The following is a 17,242-nucleotide window of genomic DNA, read 5'->3' as shown; positions in this document are numbered from 1 at the left end:
ATTTTATGTTGCATTGTTATTAATATATTATCACAGTGCTTTTTCTTACACAATATTAGATTTTCAAGGTTTTGTCCAGGCTGTGGTTTGTTCTTATTTCTACTTATATAACAATGTCTTACAAAGAGAAGAAACTTAAATTTCCTGAAGCTTAACTCATTAAATTTTCACTTTAGAGATTATACTATTTTGCTCATATATATGGAAAATATTTGCCAACTTCAAAAGTACCTAGATTGCCTTATATATTATATGTACATTTTACAGGTTTTTGTTTTGTTTTGTTTTTCTGGTTGTGGGGCCTGAACACTGGACTGGGGCATTGTCCCTCAGCTCTTCAGCTCAAGGCTAGCACTTGACCACTGTCTGTTCACAGCTGTCACTCTACCAGTTAAGCCATATTTTCTAGTTCACTTTGTGCTATTTGAGCAGATTTTTATTTTTATTTTTAATTATATATATATATATATACACATATATACAGATATATACAGTTGTTTTTATAGTTAGTAGTGGGTCTTGAACTCTGAGCCCGGGTACTGTCCCTCACCTCTTCAGCTCAAGGCGAGCACTCTGCCACTTGATCACAGTGCTACTTCCAGTTTTCTAGTGGTTAATTGTAGATAATACTCTCAAGGACCTTCTTTCCCTGGCTGGCTTCAAACCACCATCTTCAGATCTCAGCCTCCTGAGTAACTAGGATTGCAGGCATGAGCTACTTTATTTTTATTTCTATCATCAGAATTTAATTGTTTTCATAATATAGATGATATACTTATATTAATTTTTTTTGGTCGGTCATGGGGCTTGAACTCTGGGCTTAGGCGCTGTCCTTGTGTTCTTCAGCTCAAGGCCAGCACTCTACCGCTTGAGCCACAGCACCACTTCCAGTTTTCTAGCAGTTTATTGGAGATAAAGAGTCTCATGAACTTTCCTGCCCGGGCTGGCTTTGAACCGCAATCCTCAGATCTCAGCCTCCTGAGTAGCTAGGATTACAGGCGTGAGCCACTGGCACCCAGCTAAATATATTGGATTTTAAGGGACAAATGAACTTGTGTAATTTCTCAACATTTTATTACATGTATAAATAAAAGTGCAGTAGACAGAGATTAATCTGATAATGTCACATTTACCTGGAAACTGTTTCTTCCTTTATAGAATGATCTAAATATTTTAAATTCATAGAGCTTCTCCTTTCATTTAAAAGTGGTATAGTAACTATATCACTGCCTATAATCTTTCCTTACCAAAAAAGCCATACAAAAAGCAACCATCTAGGAGGCCCTCATTTTCCCTCCTACATCTTTATACCCTGTCATTTACATACATTTGTGTTTTCCTCCCTTGAAAATAATCTTCCCTCTCTTCATATGCTGCACATAATCACAGAAAAGCTTCTCTGAAAATGAATACATAGTCTTTCTTCTAGATGATTAATGAAAAGCTGTAAATTCTCTTAGCCACTGATGAACAGTAACAGATGCTTCACATCCTGTGGCATCAGAGCACTCGAGCGGAAGACTAGCTCAAAGAAACTGGACCATTAACAAATCTGCCTGCACAGAGAAGTGTGTGCTAGGGTATTTATAGATACTGAAGAGATATTCAACTCTGATCTATATTCTGCAATGCTGCTGTATTGATGAAATACCTTTGAAGAAAACTGAACAGAGAAGCAGAAAGTAATGCGATTCACATGCTTCATACACTTGCAAGAACAGTCATTCACACAATTAATGTATCCAAGAGACAGGAAATTCATATCAGCATCTGATGGGCAGGGTAATGATCACTTAGGCAGAATATATTGAGACTCAGTGACCTAACAGCATTTTGTTAAGTGCTTGCTATAATCACATTCAGACTGTTCCTTAGAAAGAAGTAGGATCTGTTTGAATTCTGATTTTCTTTGAGTCTCATTAAGTAAGAAATAATGAGAATTTAGATATGAAGGCTGGGTGGTACATTAGCATTCTTACTTCTCATTATTTTTTATCTACTATGATGCCATTATTTCTAAATTAATTAGAAAAGTACTTAGTACTTAGCAAAGTACTTAATGGAAAATGTAAACCTAACATATTTCTTGACCCTACAGTCACATTGATAGATAGCTTTGGTGAGTGAACACAGACTATATGCTAACTCCCCAGATGATATTTAGTATCTACTACTGGTCCACAATATGAGCATGTTTAAACTATGCATTCTGAAATCCATGAAATCTACTTTACTGCCTGTAACTTTTTGTAATATCTCCCCATTTTACAGGCAGTCAATTTTTGTAGTTAATAGGCTTTAAGTCGAGAGCTGTGAGTGTGTGTGTGTCCCAAGGGTAAGTTTCAAAGAAAAACGTGATTTGAGTCTTTTGCCTCTAGCTTCATTTGTTCTGAGGAAATCAGATGACATGACAGGAAGACACTTCAAGAGTGCCAACAAAACCGGGCGCCAGTGTCTCATGCCTGTAATCCTAGCTGCTCAGGAGGCTGAGATCTGAAGATCATGTTTCAAAGCCAGCCTGGGCAGAAAAGACCCTGAGACTCTTATCTCTAAGAAGAAAACCGGAAGTGGCACTGTGGCTCAAGCTGTAGAGCACTAGCCTTGAGCTGAAGAACTGAAGGATAGCGCTTAAGCCCAGAGTTCAAGCCCCATGACCAACAATAAACAAACAAACAAACAAACAGTACCAATAAGAGGTATTCACCAAAACAATCCAGTAGCCTTACAATAGATCAGAGGATCAAAAAACAAATGTAGTACCTAGACACAAAAGAATTTTGCAGAGCCTTTAGAAAGTATACTATTGTCATTTGCAGGGAAATGGATGGACCTAGAACAAATCATGTTAAACGAAGTAAGCCAAGCTCAGAAAGATAAATACCACATGTTTTCTCTTGTATGTGGAAGCTAAATCTAAAATACAGTGGAACATCATAAATTATACAAGACTCTAGGAATTCACACACAGTGAGAACAAAGCAAGATACTCTTAAGGAAGGAACATGAAGCAAATTCTCTTTGTCTCTGAACAGATAAAATACTACTTATTGAAATGAACTCTGGGAGAAAAAAAAGACCTACAGAACAAAGAACTGAAGCTTCTTGCCAACATACATAATAGTGAGACATGCATATAAAAGATTACTATGCTTGTTATTAATATGTAAGTACATATGATATTCTTTTGAAATTGTTGCTTTAGATTTTTATATAAATGTAATCATAAAAGATGGATCTTTCAGAAGGTTTCAATGCTGTTACTAATGTACCTTAGTTAATTTTAATTCAAAACAACTTACATAAGTTCACATTATTGTTGAAGTCCAGGACAACAAATCCAGCACTTGGATTTAGGGTTCCCTCTATTATGAGTCCCTCTAGTATTTCAAGCTTCCAAAGAGCCTAACCTCTGAAACTTCTGTACCATTTGGGACACAATTATTAGGAGAAAATATCTCCATGAGCTACCTGATGTAATTAACTTAACCATCATATATTGTTTACCTTATTTATTTATTGTCAGTTTTGAGGCTTGAACTCAGGGTGTAGGTGCTGCCCCTGAGTTCTTTTGTCCAAGGCTATCATTCTACCTCTTTGAGCCACAGAGCTACTTCCCATCTTTTTGTGGTCAGTTAGAGACAAAAGTTTCTTGGGAACTTTTCTGTCTAGGCTGGCTTTGGACTTTGATCCTCAGATCTCAGCCTCCAGAGTAGGTTAAGATTACAGAATTGAGCAACCAGCACCTGGATATATTCACTTTTTTTTGTTTTACTTCTGATAATTTTTTAATCAATTGACAACATTCAAAGCATATTCGTAAGAGATCATTATTTCAATCACAACAGACCACAAAATGAAGCTTTAGCAGTGAAATCAAATGGCAAACTCTCTCTGTATCTGCAATGGCAATACCCTAGCGAAGAGCATAGTGCTGTAGTCTAATGTAAATGAGACAATAACCCAAGTAAGCCAGGCCCAAAGAAATGTAAGTCTCATGGTTTCCCTTATTTGCAATATCTAGTATATGTATGAGTCAAGCGGAAAAGGTCAGATAATGTGATGTTAGAAAAATGAACCCTTAGATATGTATTTTAATTTTTTTTTCTTTCATGCATGTGTTTCTAATGCATTTAAAAGATTATCTCTTTGTTGCTTTGTATGTCCCTCCCCCACAGTACAACCCCTGCTTTCACTATATTGGATGTCAGTATAACTTGTGGAGGAAATGGAGAAAAACAAGTCGTTTAAGGATACAGGTGGACCTGTTGCAACAATGAGAAGTACAAGTTATCATGTCGAAAACGAGCTTTACAATGTTGGTGCAGGGTGAGGGGCGAGGATTGGGGGGAGGAGGCTGGGAAGGGATGTGAAGGGTAAACAAAGGAGGAGGCTGCAATGCTTGATAAGAAATGTACGCATTATCCTGCCCATGTAATTGTAACCCCTCTGTACAGTATGTTCACAAAAAAATTAAATTAAATTAAAAAACATAACTATATATATACATACACACACACACACACTATATATATATTTATATATATATATACTGAACAGTCTATTTCATTATTTTATGTGAGATTTTATGCTTGTCACAGCAAAGATACAGTCCAAATGACAAATTTCTATATATGTTGCCTCCGATGCAAAGTGAAGTTTTAATCTTGAGAAACTGTACACTTAAATAGTCTATATTGTTTTTATGTAATATCATAAGAATTAAACCCTAAAAGAAAGTATCATAAAGCTAAAACACTACTTATCTCTTACAAATATTCATTACCTTTAGATACTTTATACACTTTTATTTTTTAGAATCTATTATTTCTGATAATGCTATTTAAAATCAGTCAGATATCTTGGACTTATTTAGGAATTAGATGATTCTTACAAGAATGCTCATACGCCTAATCCTTTGAAAAATTTTTCCTTCTTTTCTTGCCAAACTCTTTTTTTTTAATCTAAAAACACCTACAACTCTGGATAAGAAATTAAAGAAGATAAAACAGAATTATCAATAGCAATTTTATTAGCTGCTAAGATTTTTTTCCTTTGGTTATGAAATGAATATTACAAACTAAAAATAAATTTGAGAGAGCAGATTAATTTAACAATATTACTTCTTGTCAAAGTCATGGAAGATTACTTAAACATACACTAAATTCTGGCTTCCAATAATTATATTCCAAAGGATTGAGTTGATAAACAAATTGGCTTTCATCTCCACTTAAACAGTGTATTTATTTTGTTTTAGATTGTAGAATTCCCTATTTCTAGTGATAATTTGCTCATATTTAATATAAATATATATTCATACAACTTTGAACCTGTGTTAATTACATACATGTTGCTTTATGTAGTCATTAAACTATTATCTTTTAATTTTCCTAACTTCCTTTGGAAAGTTATTTTTGAAGTAAGTTTCTGCAAATAAAATCTACAAATAATGTCTCAAGATAGTTTACATTTATATAGCAGTTAATACCATCTATCGTTTTATGAGTGAGTCAAAGAAGTTTGAGTCTTAAATTCTTTCATTTTTAACATATTTGATGCTTTAACATATTATTTGTGACCGAGGCAGTACAAAAATGCTAACAAAACCTGCTTTTGAAAGACTATCTCTTCCTGATTGAAATACTAGCCTTATATTGCTGCTTGTTTCCTTTGAAATTATTACTAATTACATAATTACTGGTCATTGAACTATAATTTTACAAATCTCCCAGGCTAGAAAAGACTGATTATCAGTGAAGTTAATTTTCAAGTGAAAGGTCAAGGTCATTTATAATTATTACCTCTTAACATTCTATTCCTTCAGGGTATAGAAATAAAAGAAAGAAAGAAAGAAACCTAAAGAAACTTAACTGTGTTGTGCCCTTTTAGTCTTTAACTCACAGCAAAGGGAGATAAGAATACAGAAAAGGAAGTATGAACTTTTTTGACCAAAAGCAACAGGAAGCTGGTGAACTATGACCTTTGTGTGAAACTGGAGCTTTATCCCACTTAGATATACTGGAGAAGTGATCTTGGGCACTACTTGAATCTGAAATGTTAGTCATCAGTGCAAACATCACTTTGAACCAGTGAACTAAACAAATATAAATTTCATACTTTTATTTCCATTATTTTATAGGACTTCGTTCATGAATGCATATTGCCATTGGCATATTTCATAGATGGCTTCAGTTTTAAATGGCCTCTTTAGAAGTGCTGAGATTAAAACGATCAAATGTTATTAAAAATAATGTTGTTTGGGGCTGGGAAGGTGGCTCAGTGGTAGAGTGCTTGCCTTGTATGCATGAGGTCCTGGGTTCCATTCCTCAGTACCACATAAGCAGAAAAAGCCAGAAGTGGTGCTGAGGCTCAAGTGGTAGAGCACTCTCCTTGAGCTGAAGAGCTGAGGGACAGTGCCCAGGACCAGAATTCAGGACCCACGACTAAAAATAAAAGTTCTTTGATTTAACAGACACTTATGACATGGATTTATCATCTAAAATAAGTAGAGAAAAATAATTTTATTTAGTTTAGAAATTATTTCCAGTCTTGTTTTTGTATGATTTATAGCAGCACAATCTGATAAATTTTTACTCTGGGTACCCAAAAAGCCATTACTACTCTGGGTTATCCTAAAACAACACACTGGGGTACACTCACCATCTAAAAAAACTAAGTGCAGTGTTCCTCTAGAGTTAATTCTCTTTCCCTTTTCCTCATATCATTCTCAAACTCTTATCTATTTCTTTTCTTTCTTAATCTCACAAGCATTCATTCACTTTCCTCATGCCATAGGAATACTGACAATAGTAATAATAATTATGGACTTTACATGTATTTTCTTTTTCAACTCTACAGGAGCTTAAGAAACAGGAAGCACCTAATTTACAAAGTTTAACACAGTTAGAAACTCTTATCTATTTCTTATACTTGTTGCACATTTTGTCATCCATTAATTTGGTTTCCACATAAATACATTTACAGAGAGATGTGTGATGATGAAATATATTTGTAATATGAAACCCATTGAATAAGAAAAATACAAAATTTTATTTTAAATCAGTATATATGAATACAAGCAAAATAACTTAAAGTTAAATAATGAAATTAAAAATTAAGTTTTAAACTTTTGAGTAATCCAGAATAATTAATTGATAAAACCAGATAGAACCTAGGTAAATGTTATCAGAGAAGTTATCTTAGTCCTTTTGGGATTCTATTTTAGAGAAATTGAAAGGAAATATTAACTTTCTCAAAGATTGTTTTTGTGTTCTATATTAAGATGATTGATACTTTATGTTTAAGTAATTCTTACAGATTAAAATGCAATTTGCAATAAAGTATTTCTCTAAGAAAAATATTTCAGAATAATCACTACATACATCATTTAAAAACTTAAAATTTAACAAACATATTATCATACTTATGCTTATTTATTATGCTTATTTCAATTGAGTAAAGACAAATAGGAAAAAATTCTATTGTAAGATGAGTTACATATCTTCATAAACAAATTATAGCTACAAATAACATGTTATTAGAAACATATTTACATAATCTTTACACAAAAGATCCGAAATTCACAAACTGAAATCTTTGATGCACTACAGTACTGTAAACTGATCAACTTACAAAAAGAGTAATTCATTTTTCCTACTTCTGAAGGCTAGAAATCTCAAGGCTGGATGTTTGAAAGCAAGCAAGGTCATTTTCCCTTGAAAAGTTTAAGAAATTCTACTTCTTGCCTCTTATAACTTCTAGTTTTCACCATCAATTATTGGTTCCTTGGATTGTAGCTGACTTGCTCCGTTTTCCATCTACAGGTTTCCTAAAATGTGAATGGAAGAAACAAATGACAAATGACTTTGGTGATGAACTGTCAACATTGTTTCCATAAACCTACTGTCTTCAGTCCAATAATTATTATAGTTCTATGTCCCTGTTCTCTTCCAAACTATTCACATTTAACACTGACAATATATGACAGCATATGACAGATAAATAAGATTTGAATATGTGTACACACTAAGTGTGTATTTGTGAACCATCTGTTTTCAGGGGGAGCATACCCATCCCTCAATTTTCTTTCCAAATAATCACGTAACACTTTCCAATATGTCCTTGCATGGTCTTCTTATGAGAAAATAAATTCAAATCATTGCATATTGGTTCTACTTCCAAAAAAAAACCTTATTGAGCTTCTGGGTATAAAACTAATCTAGAGGACATTAAATGATTACTTTCCCCCTAAATTATAGAAATAACTTCATTCCAAATTATATTTAATAATTATCATAATTGTATAGGTGTTAAAAATCTACCTTATAGTGTATAGATATTTAAATCATAACATATTATTTAAATTTAGTGATAAATTAGTTCTAGTAGTTAAATGAGTTCTAATGAAAGTACATTTGTTCCAAATTACTTATAAGTTTCCTTAGAATTTGTTGGAGACCCTGACTTTGGTGGTTCATGCCTGTAATCCTAGCTACTCAGGAGGCTAAGATCTGAATATCAAGTCTCAAAGGCAGCCCAGGCAGGAAAGTCCATGATACTCTTATCTCCAATAAACTACCTGAAAACTGGAAGTGGTGCTATGGCTCAAGTGGTAGAGTGCTCACCTTGAGCTGCAGAGCTGAGAAACAGTGTTCAGGCCCAGAGTTCAAGCCCCACAACCAAAAAAATAAATTAGAGAAAATTACCCAACAGATTTAAGTTATTTTTTTTCCTGACACACACTTGTAGTACTTTTACTTGTGGCTTTTTTATTTGTTATAATTGATAGTTCAGTCTTTTAATTAAATTCTAGAAATTGTCACTCTGTGTGTGTGTGTGTGTGTGTGTGAGAGAGAGAGAGAGAGAGAGAGAGAGAGAAAGAGAGAGAGAGAGAGAAAGAGAGAGAGGAGAGAAAGAGAGAGAGGAGAGATGACAGTCTTAGGGTTTAAATTCAGGGCTTGAGTGCTGGCCCTGAACTTTCTTTTATTTTTGTTCAAAATTAGCACTCTACCACTTGAGCCCTTGTTCCACTTTGGGCTATTTTTGTTACTTAGTTGGAGATTAGCGTTTTACAGCCCAAGCTGGCTTCAAAATGCAATCCTTCCCTGTCACTCAGCCTCCTGAGATGGGAGCCAACTGTTCCTGGTTTGATTGTTTTTAATGGGAAAATATTATTCCTCTATCTCCTAGCTATATAACATGTATTTATGGTAGAGCCTTTATGAGCCATTATGATCAAAACAAAATTAAACTATTCGCAGAAGAGAAAATGATTCAATCAAGAATTGAGATAAAGATGTATGTAAGAGGACGGCATGGTGTATTTTGCTGTTCTAGATTAAATATCTTGCTTTTATTGTTCTTGCTATTGAGAATAGTGGATTTTTAATTCAGGGTCTTAGTCACTAGGCAAGTGCTTTGATACTTTGGCCACAATTCTAATCCAAGGAAATGAGAACACAAGGCAAAAGTCTAGAAGTTATATTTTTAAGAGCATTATTAATAAAAATGTTTTTATTTAAATTATAAAATACTCAAACTCAAAAACCCCTAATACTTGGCTTAAAATGTGGTTAGAAGGCCTAAACTGACATCACAGCCAATTAAATATATCCATATCTCTACCTGTCTGTGGCAAAATATTCTATTTTGTGGAAACTTAAATCAAGACAGTAAGTTACCATTTGTGCCTACTAGAATGCCCAAAATACCAAACATGGAGACACCAACTCTGGGGAGGATGTGAAGTAACAGGATACAGCATTCATTTCCTTCTGTGGGAAGGGAAGTTTTATAGCCACTACTGAAAATTCTTCCTTAGAAAACAAAGCTTAATATCATCTAGCAGATTCCAACACAATAAAATATTTATACTGGCTTTATTTATAACTAGAACAATCTTGACTTTTTGAGTAGGTGAATAAATAAATGAACTGTGGAAAATTAATAGAACATAATATTATTTAATATTATAAGAAAAGACCTATCAAGCCTTGAAAGAGGAAAGGGGAAGCTGAAATTCATACCAGTAAGTGAAAGAGCCAGTATTAGAAGGGCTTTTGCTGTGATTCCAACTCTGACATTTTGAAAAAGACAAAACTATTCAAGCAGTACAAAATCAGTGTTGTAGAAAGAGATGAATGGAAAATAATTAGTGCATTTTAAGGGACTAAAACTATCTTGCCTGATACTCAAATTATGAAGACATTTGTCAAAATCCACAGAATGTACAAACTTGGGCATTGGCTCATAAGTGTTTAATAGTATAATCTTTGATTATAGCAAACCTTCTTCATTGTAGTGTGCTCACACAGGAGAACGGTTTAATGGTGTATCAGAAGACATGTTCTGGGAACTCTAATTTTTTATCAGTTTTTCTGTGAATCCATCACTCCTCTAAGGAAATACCTGTTTAAGAAAGGTTGGGGAATTTGTAAAATTATATTACTTGCCTTTCTAGGTTTAAAAGAATACATTCCTTTAAATAATATTATTTTAACTTACATGAAACATCAGACATATAAAGGTCGCTTCAGGCAGAGATCCTAAAGTTTGCAAAAATTAAAATATCAGTCAAGTATACTTCCTATATATGATCATTCTAAAAGTTACATTATAAATGTTATATATATATATGATATATATATTTATATATAAATTTTAAACCATTACAGTAACATTTGATGAAAGAGGAAATTTAATTCTTAAAAAATCAATTTAAAATACCAAAGGGTATTTAATGAATAATAATGGAATAATTTCTGAATTTAAAAAATATGATTATTTTCCTTCAGTGAGGTGTTGTCCCATCTAAAATATCATCTGGTAATTTTAAACTTGTATTTAAAACTGTGCTAATAGATTTGAATAATGTAAAACTGGGACAATATATACCTTAATTTAGTGAGATGTCTGATTTTTTTCAATAAAATATTAAAAGTTAGAGTAGCAAATACAAACACAGACAAAAAAAGCACAAGAGCATGTTATTCATTTCCTGTGGTGAGGTATGGCCTGTAAATACTCATGGTTATGACAGTCAGTCTATCATAATCACTGTCCCATGAGGACCACTCTCCCGTGACTAAATCAATGAACATGAACCACAAACAGTGATAAAACATGCTCCAGTCTTACTGACCTTGTTAGTCTTTGTAACTGTGTGATGTGATAGAAAGCAAACCTCTTCCTTATTTATAAACTGAAACTCCAGTTTATGATATGTGCAAATTCCTACCAATTTTGTATTTGTTGTACCATTAGCATGAGTGTCTTCAAAGGCATATTGCCTAATCAGAATGGTACACAATGTTAAGACTAGGGCCCAAATACGTCAGCTAAAAATAGATTTTAATAGACACTGTAAAATATAATGATTAAACTAATCTTACTCTCCAAGAATCAGAGCTAATATAAACTTTGCTTTGAAGTTGACCTCTTTCAGCCATATGTTGCTTTTTTTTACTATTTTAGCATATGGTCTCAGGAGTCATATACAATACTAAAAGAGCCTCAGATGTTTTTGTTTGTTTGTTTGTTTTTTGTTAATCATGAGTCTTGAACTCAAGGTTTGGGCACTACCTTGAGCTTTTATGCTCAAGGATATTGCTTTATCAATTTGAGCCACAGCCCCATTTCCAGTTTTAGGGTTGTTAATTGGAGATAACCCAGGCTTTCTTGCACGGGCTGGCTTTGAACCAAGATCCTCAAATCTCAGCATCCTGAGTAGCAAGGATTACAGGAGTGTCTACCAGTATCGAACTTCAGATTTTTTTAAATTTCTCCCACCAAGAAACTATACGAAAATATACTTAATTTACCATAACTAGTTTGCCTCATGATTAATAGCAATGTTAATTTAAAATTGAATACAATAATTCTAGCCAGAAAAACACTACTCTTGAACATCACATATAGTCTATAAGATCAGTATAGTAAAGTGACTTAATTTCCCAGAGATTTTATTTTCATAGAAAAAATAAGCCATTAAAAATATTTCACTCATTCCAAGACAATTTTCTTGCTAGTAAATATTCTGAAGAAACAAATGATTACTTATAGAAGGGTTCTTTCTGCTATTGATATTTTAAGGCACTGAAAAAATATGGTATTTAAAAAGTATACAGTTTTAAGTAATCGAGGTTAGAAGCACACCAATGAGGGTGTCTGCAATTTGTTGTTTTGAATTGTTTCCTTTCTTCATTCACTAATCTCCTGAAAGACATTTACTAACAGAAGAGTATTTGTCTACTTGATTAAGCTTTCAAAGCAGCTGGAAGAGGATTTTACATCTGGCCCTTTCCTCTGTTATGTATACATAAAAAATTGATGAATGTATAAAATAAACAAAAAGCCACCTTTATAAAACCAATTGAATAAAATGGCACAGAAATCATGGTGATTATATACAATAAAGAGTTGGTATTAATATAACTCTAATAATGTAATTAAACTTTGTATAAGTTAATAATGAGCAATTATATATTCTTATTATTTGAGACATCTATTCAATGACACACCTCAGGGGATGTTTGTGAATATGACTACATTTCAAATGTATACAATCAAAAAGCACAAAAGAATTTTAACCAGTTGCCCAGTTCTCATTAACGATGTGATTCTTGACTAAAGTGACAGGTATAAGGCCAATCTTGAGAAAGTTTCATAGTTGTCTCTTAAGCTACAATAAAAGCTCATTTCTTTATTATGTTCCATTTTCTTCACAAAACTGCTTTATGGGAAAATAAATAGGAAGAAATCATACTGCTCACAGTGACATTATGTGGCACTAGAGATACAGACTTCCCTATCAAATAGTTTTGGTTTTCCATGAGGATAATTTTCATTTTATGTAAAGAAGGGTTTCTCATAATAATTTATTAAATAGTGTTATATTAAAACCATTTCCATATTAGATATTTATTTGAGTTTTTACTTATGTGAAATGAACTTTTTAAAAAATATATTATTCTATTCTACACATTATTATTAAAGTGCTTTTGAGCCAGGAACTGGTGGCTCACACCTGCAATCCTAGCAACTCACCAGGCTGAGATATGAGGATTGTAATTCAAAGCCAGCCTGGGCAGAAAAACCCCTGAGAGACTCTTATCTCTAATCACCAGAAAGCCAGAAGTGGAGCTGTGGCTCAAAGTGATAGAACATTGACCTTGAGCAAAAATGCTCAGGAACAGAGCACTTAGGCCCTGAGTTCAAGCCCTGCAAACTACAAAACAAAGAAGCAAACAAAAAATATTGTGGCTATGTATCCATTACCCATTATAGAAAAGTAAGAAAGGTAGATAAATTATCAAATCTATATATATATTTTATTTTCCATATATATATAACATAAAGTATATCTTTTAAAATGTATCTCTTCATATTCAATCACCAGCTATATATTAACAGAGGTATAAATCAATGGATAGGTTCTCCATTCATATGGAATATTTTTATGAAAGGAGATAAGCCATTCTTTAAAAGTTCTGTATTGGGGGGCTGGGAATGAAGCTCAGTGGTAGAGCACTTGCCTTGCATGCATGAAGCCCTGGGTTCGATTCCTCAGCACAACATAAGCAAAAAGAAAAAAGCCAGAAGTCGTGCTGTGGCTAAAGTGGTAGAGCGCTAGCCTTGAGCTGAAGAGCTGAGGGATAGTGCCCAGGCCCAGAGTTCAGGCCCCACGACCGGACCCAAAAACAAAAACCAAAAAAAAACAAACAAACAAAAAAAACAGTTCTGTATTGGGTTGGAGCCATTGTTCAAATTGTGAAGTATCTGCCTAGCAAGCATGAACCACTGGTTCAAATTCCAATAGAATTTAAAACAAACAAGTAAACAAACAAAGGAATATAAATGTTTTTTGTTAATTAAAAGAGGACATCCATATCACATTTTCTAATTCTTCATTGAGTCTTAAACCTTTGAATTAGTTGGGCCATAGAATTAAGATAGCTTGAGGTGGCTTAGAAGATGCTTCAGTTCACCTGGCACTACGGCAGCAAAGAAAGGATTTCTCCCTGCTTAGACATAAAGATAAGTTCAAGAGGATAACACTTATTCACTGACTTCTTTGTTTCTCTCTCTCTCTCTCTCTCTCTTTTTTTTTTTTGGTCAGTCGTGAGGCTTGAATTCTGGGCGTGGGCTCTGTCCCTCAGCTCTTTAGCTGAAGGCGAGTGCTCTACCACTTAGAGCCATAGCGCCACTTCCAGTTTTCTGAGTGGATAATTGGCAATAAGAGTCTCACAGACTTTCCTACCCAGGCTGGCTTTGAACCTCGATCCTCAGATCTCACCCTCTTGAGTAGCTAGGATTACAGCCACGGGCACCCGGCTTCCACTTACTTCATATATGGAAAAATATTCCTCACAGTGGTGGGGATTAATTGAAGATATTTGTAGAACAATTGTGGAGATATGATAGCTAATCCCATCTATTCTCATTCAAAAATGTGATTTGGGGCTGGGAAGGTGGCTCAGTAGTAGAGTGCTTACCTTGCACGCATTAGGCGCTGGGTTCGATTCCTCAGCACCACATAAGCAGGAAAAAAAGCCGGAAGTGGCTCTCTGGCTCAAGTGGTAGAGTGCTAGTCTTGAGCTGAAGAGCTGTGGAACAGTGCCCAGGCCCAGAGTTCAGGCCCCACGACTGGACCCCCCCCAAAAAAAATGTGATTTGTTAGGTAATGTTTAAGAATTTTTAATGTCTACCACTTGAAATGGAGTTTAATTAACTAAGTATGGCTCTATGCTCCTATCATGTATAAAACGATATTTTTGACATACCAGAATTTGTACTACTGTGACATGAATAGCTGTAACTTTGCTTATATCAAGGAATTAACCATGAAGAATTACAATAATTTTCTTTCAGTCACCAGATCTTCTGTTGATAATTTCTGAAATAGTATTTTGAAATTTAGATTTTTCTGTTAGTTTGAGAGACAGATTGGCTTGCTAAGCGAACAAAAAAAATATATAATATTTTGATAGGTGAAAGAATAGAAGATTGGGTAAAACAGTAACATTTTTAAGGGATTCACATAAATTACCACTCAATGGGTGGTAAAGACCAATATTGATTTTGTAAATATCCAACAACTAGTTAAAAAAAATACATAGAAAATTCAAGCAGAAAGAAAACAAAATGCATTGCATTGATAATCTGCTTTGTTAAATGACAAATTCTTTGTGCAATTATATATATATATACATATATATATATATGTGTATATATATATAATGTTTTTTTCAGAGTGGGACTTGAACTCTGAGCCTGGGTGCTGTGGCTATGCTCCTCAGTTCAAGGCTGGTGCTCTGTTACTTGAGCCACCGCGCCACTTCCAGTTTTCTGGTGGATTGTTGGAGATAAAAGTCTCATGGACTTTCCTGCCCCCGCTGTGTTTTAACTGTGATCCTCAGGTATCAGCCTGCTGAGCAGCTAGGATTACATGCACCCAGTTAAAGAAATTTTTTAATTTCCTTAACAATTAAAAAAATGATACAAAAAGCCAGTAAGCTCATCCTGTCAGGTGACAGATGGGGATTTTAAATTCTTTCTCACTCCATACCTACATTTTTATTTCATTTATTTATCAAAATATCCAAAAGGATGTTTTCTGATCACTTATTCATATATACGGATGCAGAGTAATAAAGAATCATAAAATGAAATGAAACACATCATTAAAACATCATGCTCATTGGAAATGGCAGTTTTTAAGTTATATTCCACTGGCTTTTAGTCTTGAATTGTAGTTTAATTTGGAACATACATTTACATGGATGGTTCTATAAAAAAAAAATTTTGGTTCCTGTGGGCATTGGTTGTTCATGCCTGTAATCTTAGCTACACAGGAGGCTGAGATCTGAAGATCTCAGTTCAAACCCAACTGTGCAGGAAATCTGTGAGATTCTTTTTTTTTTTTTTAGGGGGGGGGCTGGTCATGGGACTTGAACTCTGGGCCTGGGCACTGTCCCTCAGCTCTTCAGCTCAAGACTAGCACTCTACCACTTGAGCCACAACGCCACTTCCGTCTTTTTTCTTTTTGCTTATGTGGTGCTGAGGAATCGAACCTAGGGCCTCATGTATGCAAGGCAAGCACTCTACCACTGAGCCACCTTCCCAGCCCCAATCTGTAAGATTCTTATCTCCAAGTAATCAAAAGAAGCCAGAAGTGGAGCTCTAGCTGTGGTCAGGCTGAGTTCTGGCTCAGCTTGGAGCAAAAATGCTCAGGAAGAGTGCCCAGGTACTGAGTGCAAGTCTTTAGAATAGATACAGAAAAAAAGCAACCAACAAAAACTAAAATTAAAAGAAAATGATTCTTCAGTTATAAGTTGAAAATGAACATCATTACTTCAAGTAATTACCAATGAATAAAAATTGAAAAAAAATCATTACTCCATCCAAAAGAAAAGAACATTCATCAAGACATGTTTCTATTTGACTTTCTGGATTTATTCCAGTGATCCTTCAGGCATGGAGGTTAAATCATGCTGTTACTTCTATGTACGTGAACAAAATAAAAGAAAATATTGGCAGATAGTCAACTAAAAAGAATTCAATAATTGTATTCTCGACTCTTGTTCTACTTAGAATAAAATTCCTAATAATATCACTCCTTTGATTATTTACAATTTACTATTGTGCAGAGTACTTTATAGTAAAAAAAAATAGAAAGCTTTCCATGTTCACATATATTAAGTTTAGAACATGTTATACTAAAAATAAAAATCCACATTTGTTCTTTCAAGACACTGAAAATGATTGAAACAGTTTAGGGTTTTCCTTTAACCTTTAAGATATTACAACTTTTGTATTCTATTTCAATGCAAAATGTAGTAAATTTGAATTCACATTGGAGTTTTATTCTACATACTGTATGGCACAGACACAGTTTCTATAAGCTAGGTGATTTGTTTCATTCAAAGTCAGATACAGTTTACAATTTGATAGTAAAGCAAAAATGTCATCAATAAAAAGTAAGATATTCAATAGTACCATCAGAATTCATTAAAATAGTATTAAGTTAATAAAATAAAGTATTTCGTTGCATACAGTGTTTCCTTAAATGAGAAACTGAGTATGCATTGTGTTCACAAACAGTCCTACATTTTCTTGACTAATTACATTTTGCTTGTGAAAACCTAATTTTATAATTGGAAAGAAGAAAAATAAGTCATTTACCTTTGCATATATAGTAAAATGATTTTCTTGAAAAGGAAAACTATAGTCTTACCTTAATTTGGCT

This window comes from Dipodomys ordii, unplaced genomic scaffold, assembly GCF_000151885.1.
Source record: "Dipodomys ordii isolate 6190 unplaced genomic scaffold, Dord_2.0 Scaffold65, whole genome shotgun sequence".
Lineage (NCBI taxonomy): Eukaryota > Metazoa > Chordata > Mammalia > Rodentia > Heteromyidae > Dipodomys > Dipodomys ordii.
Note: the sequence above shows the minus strand (reverse complement) of the source record.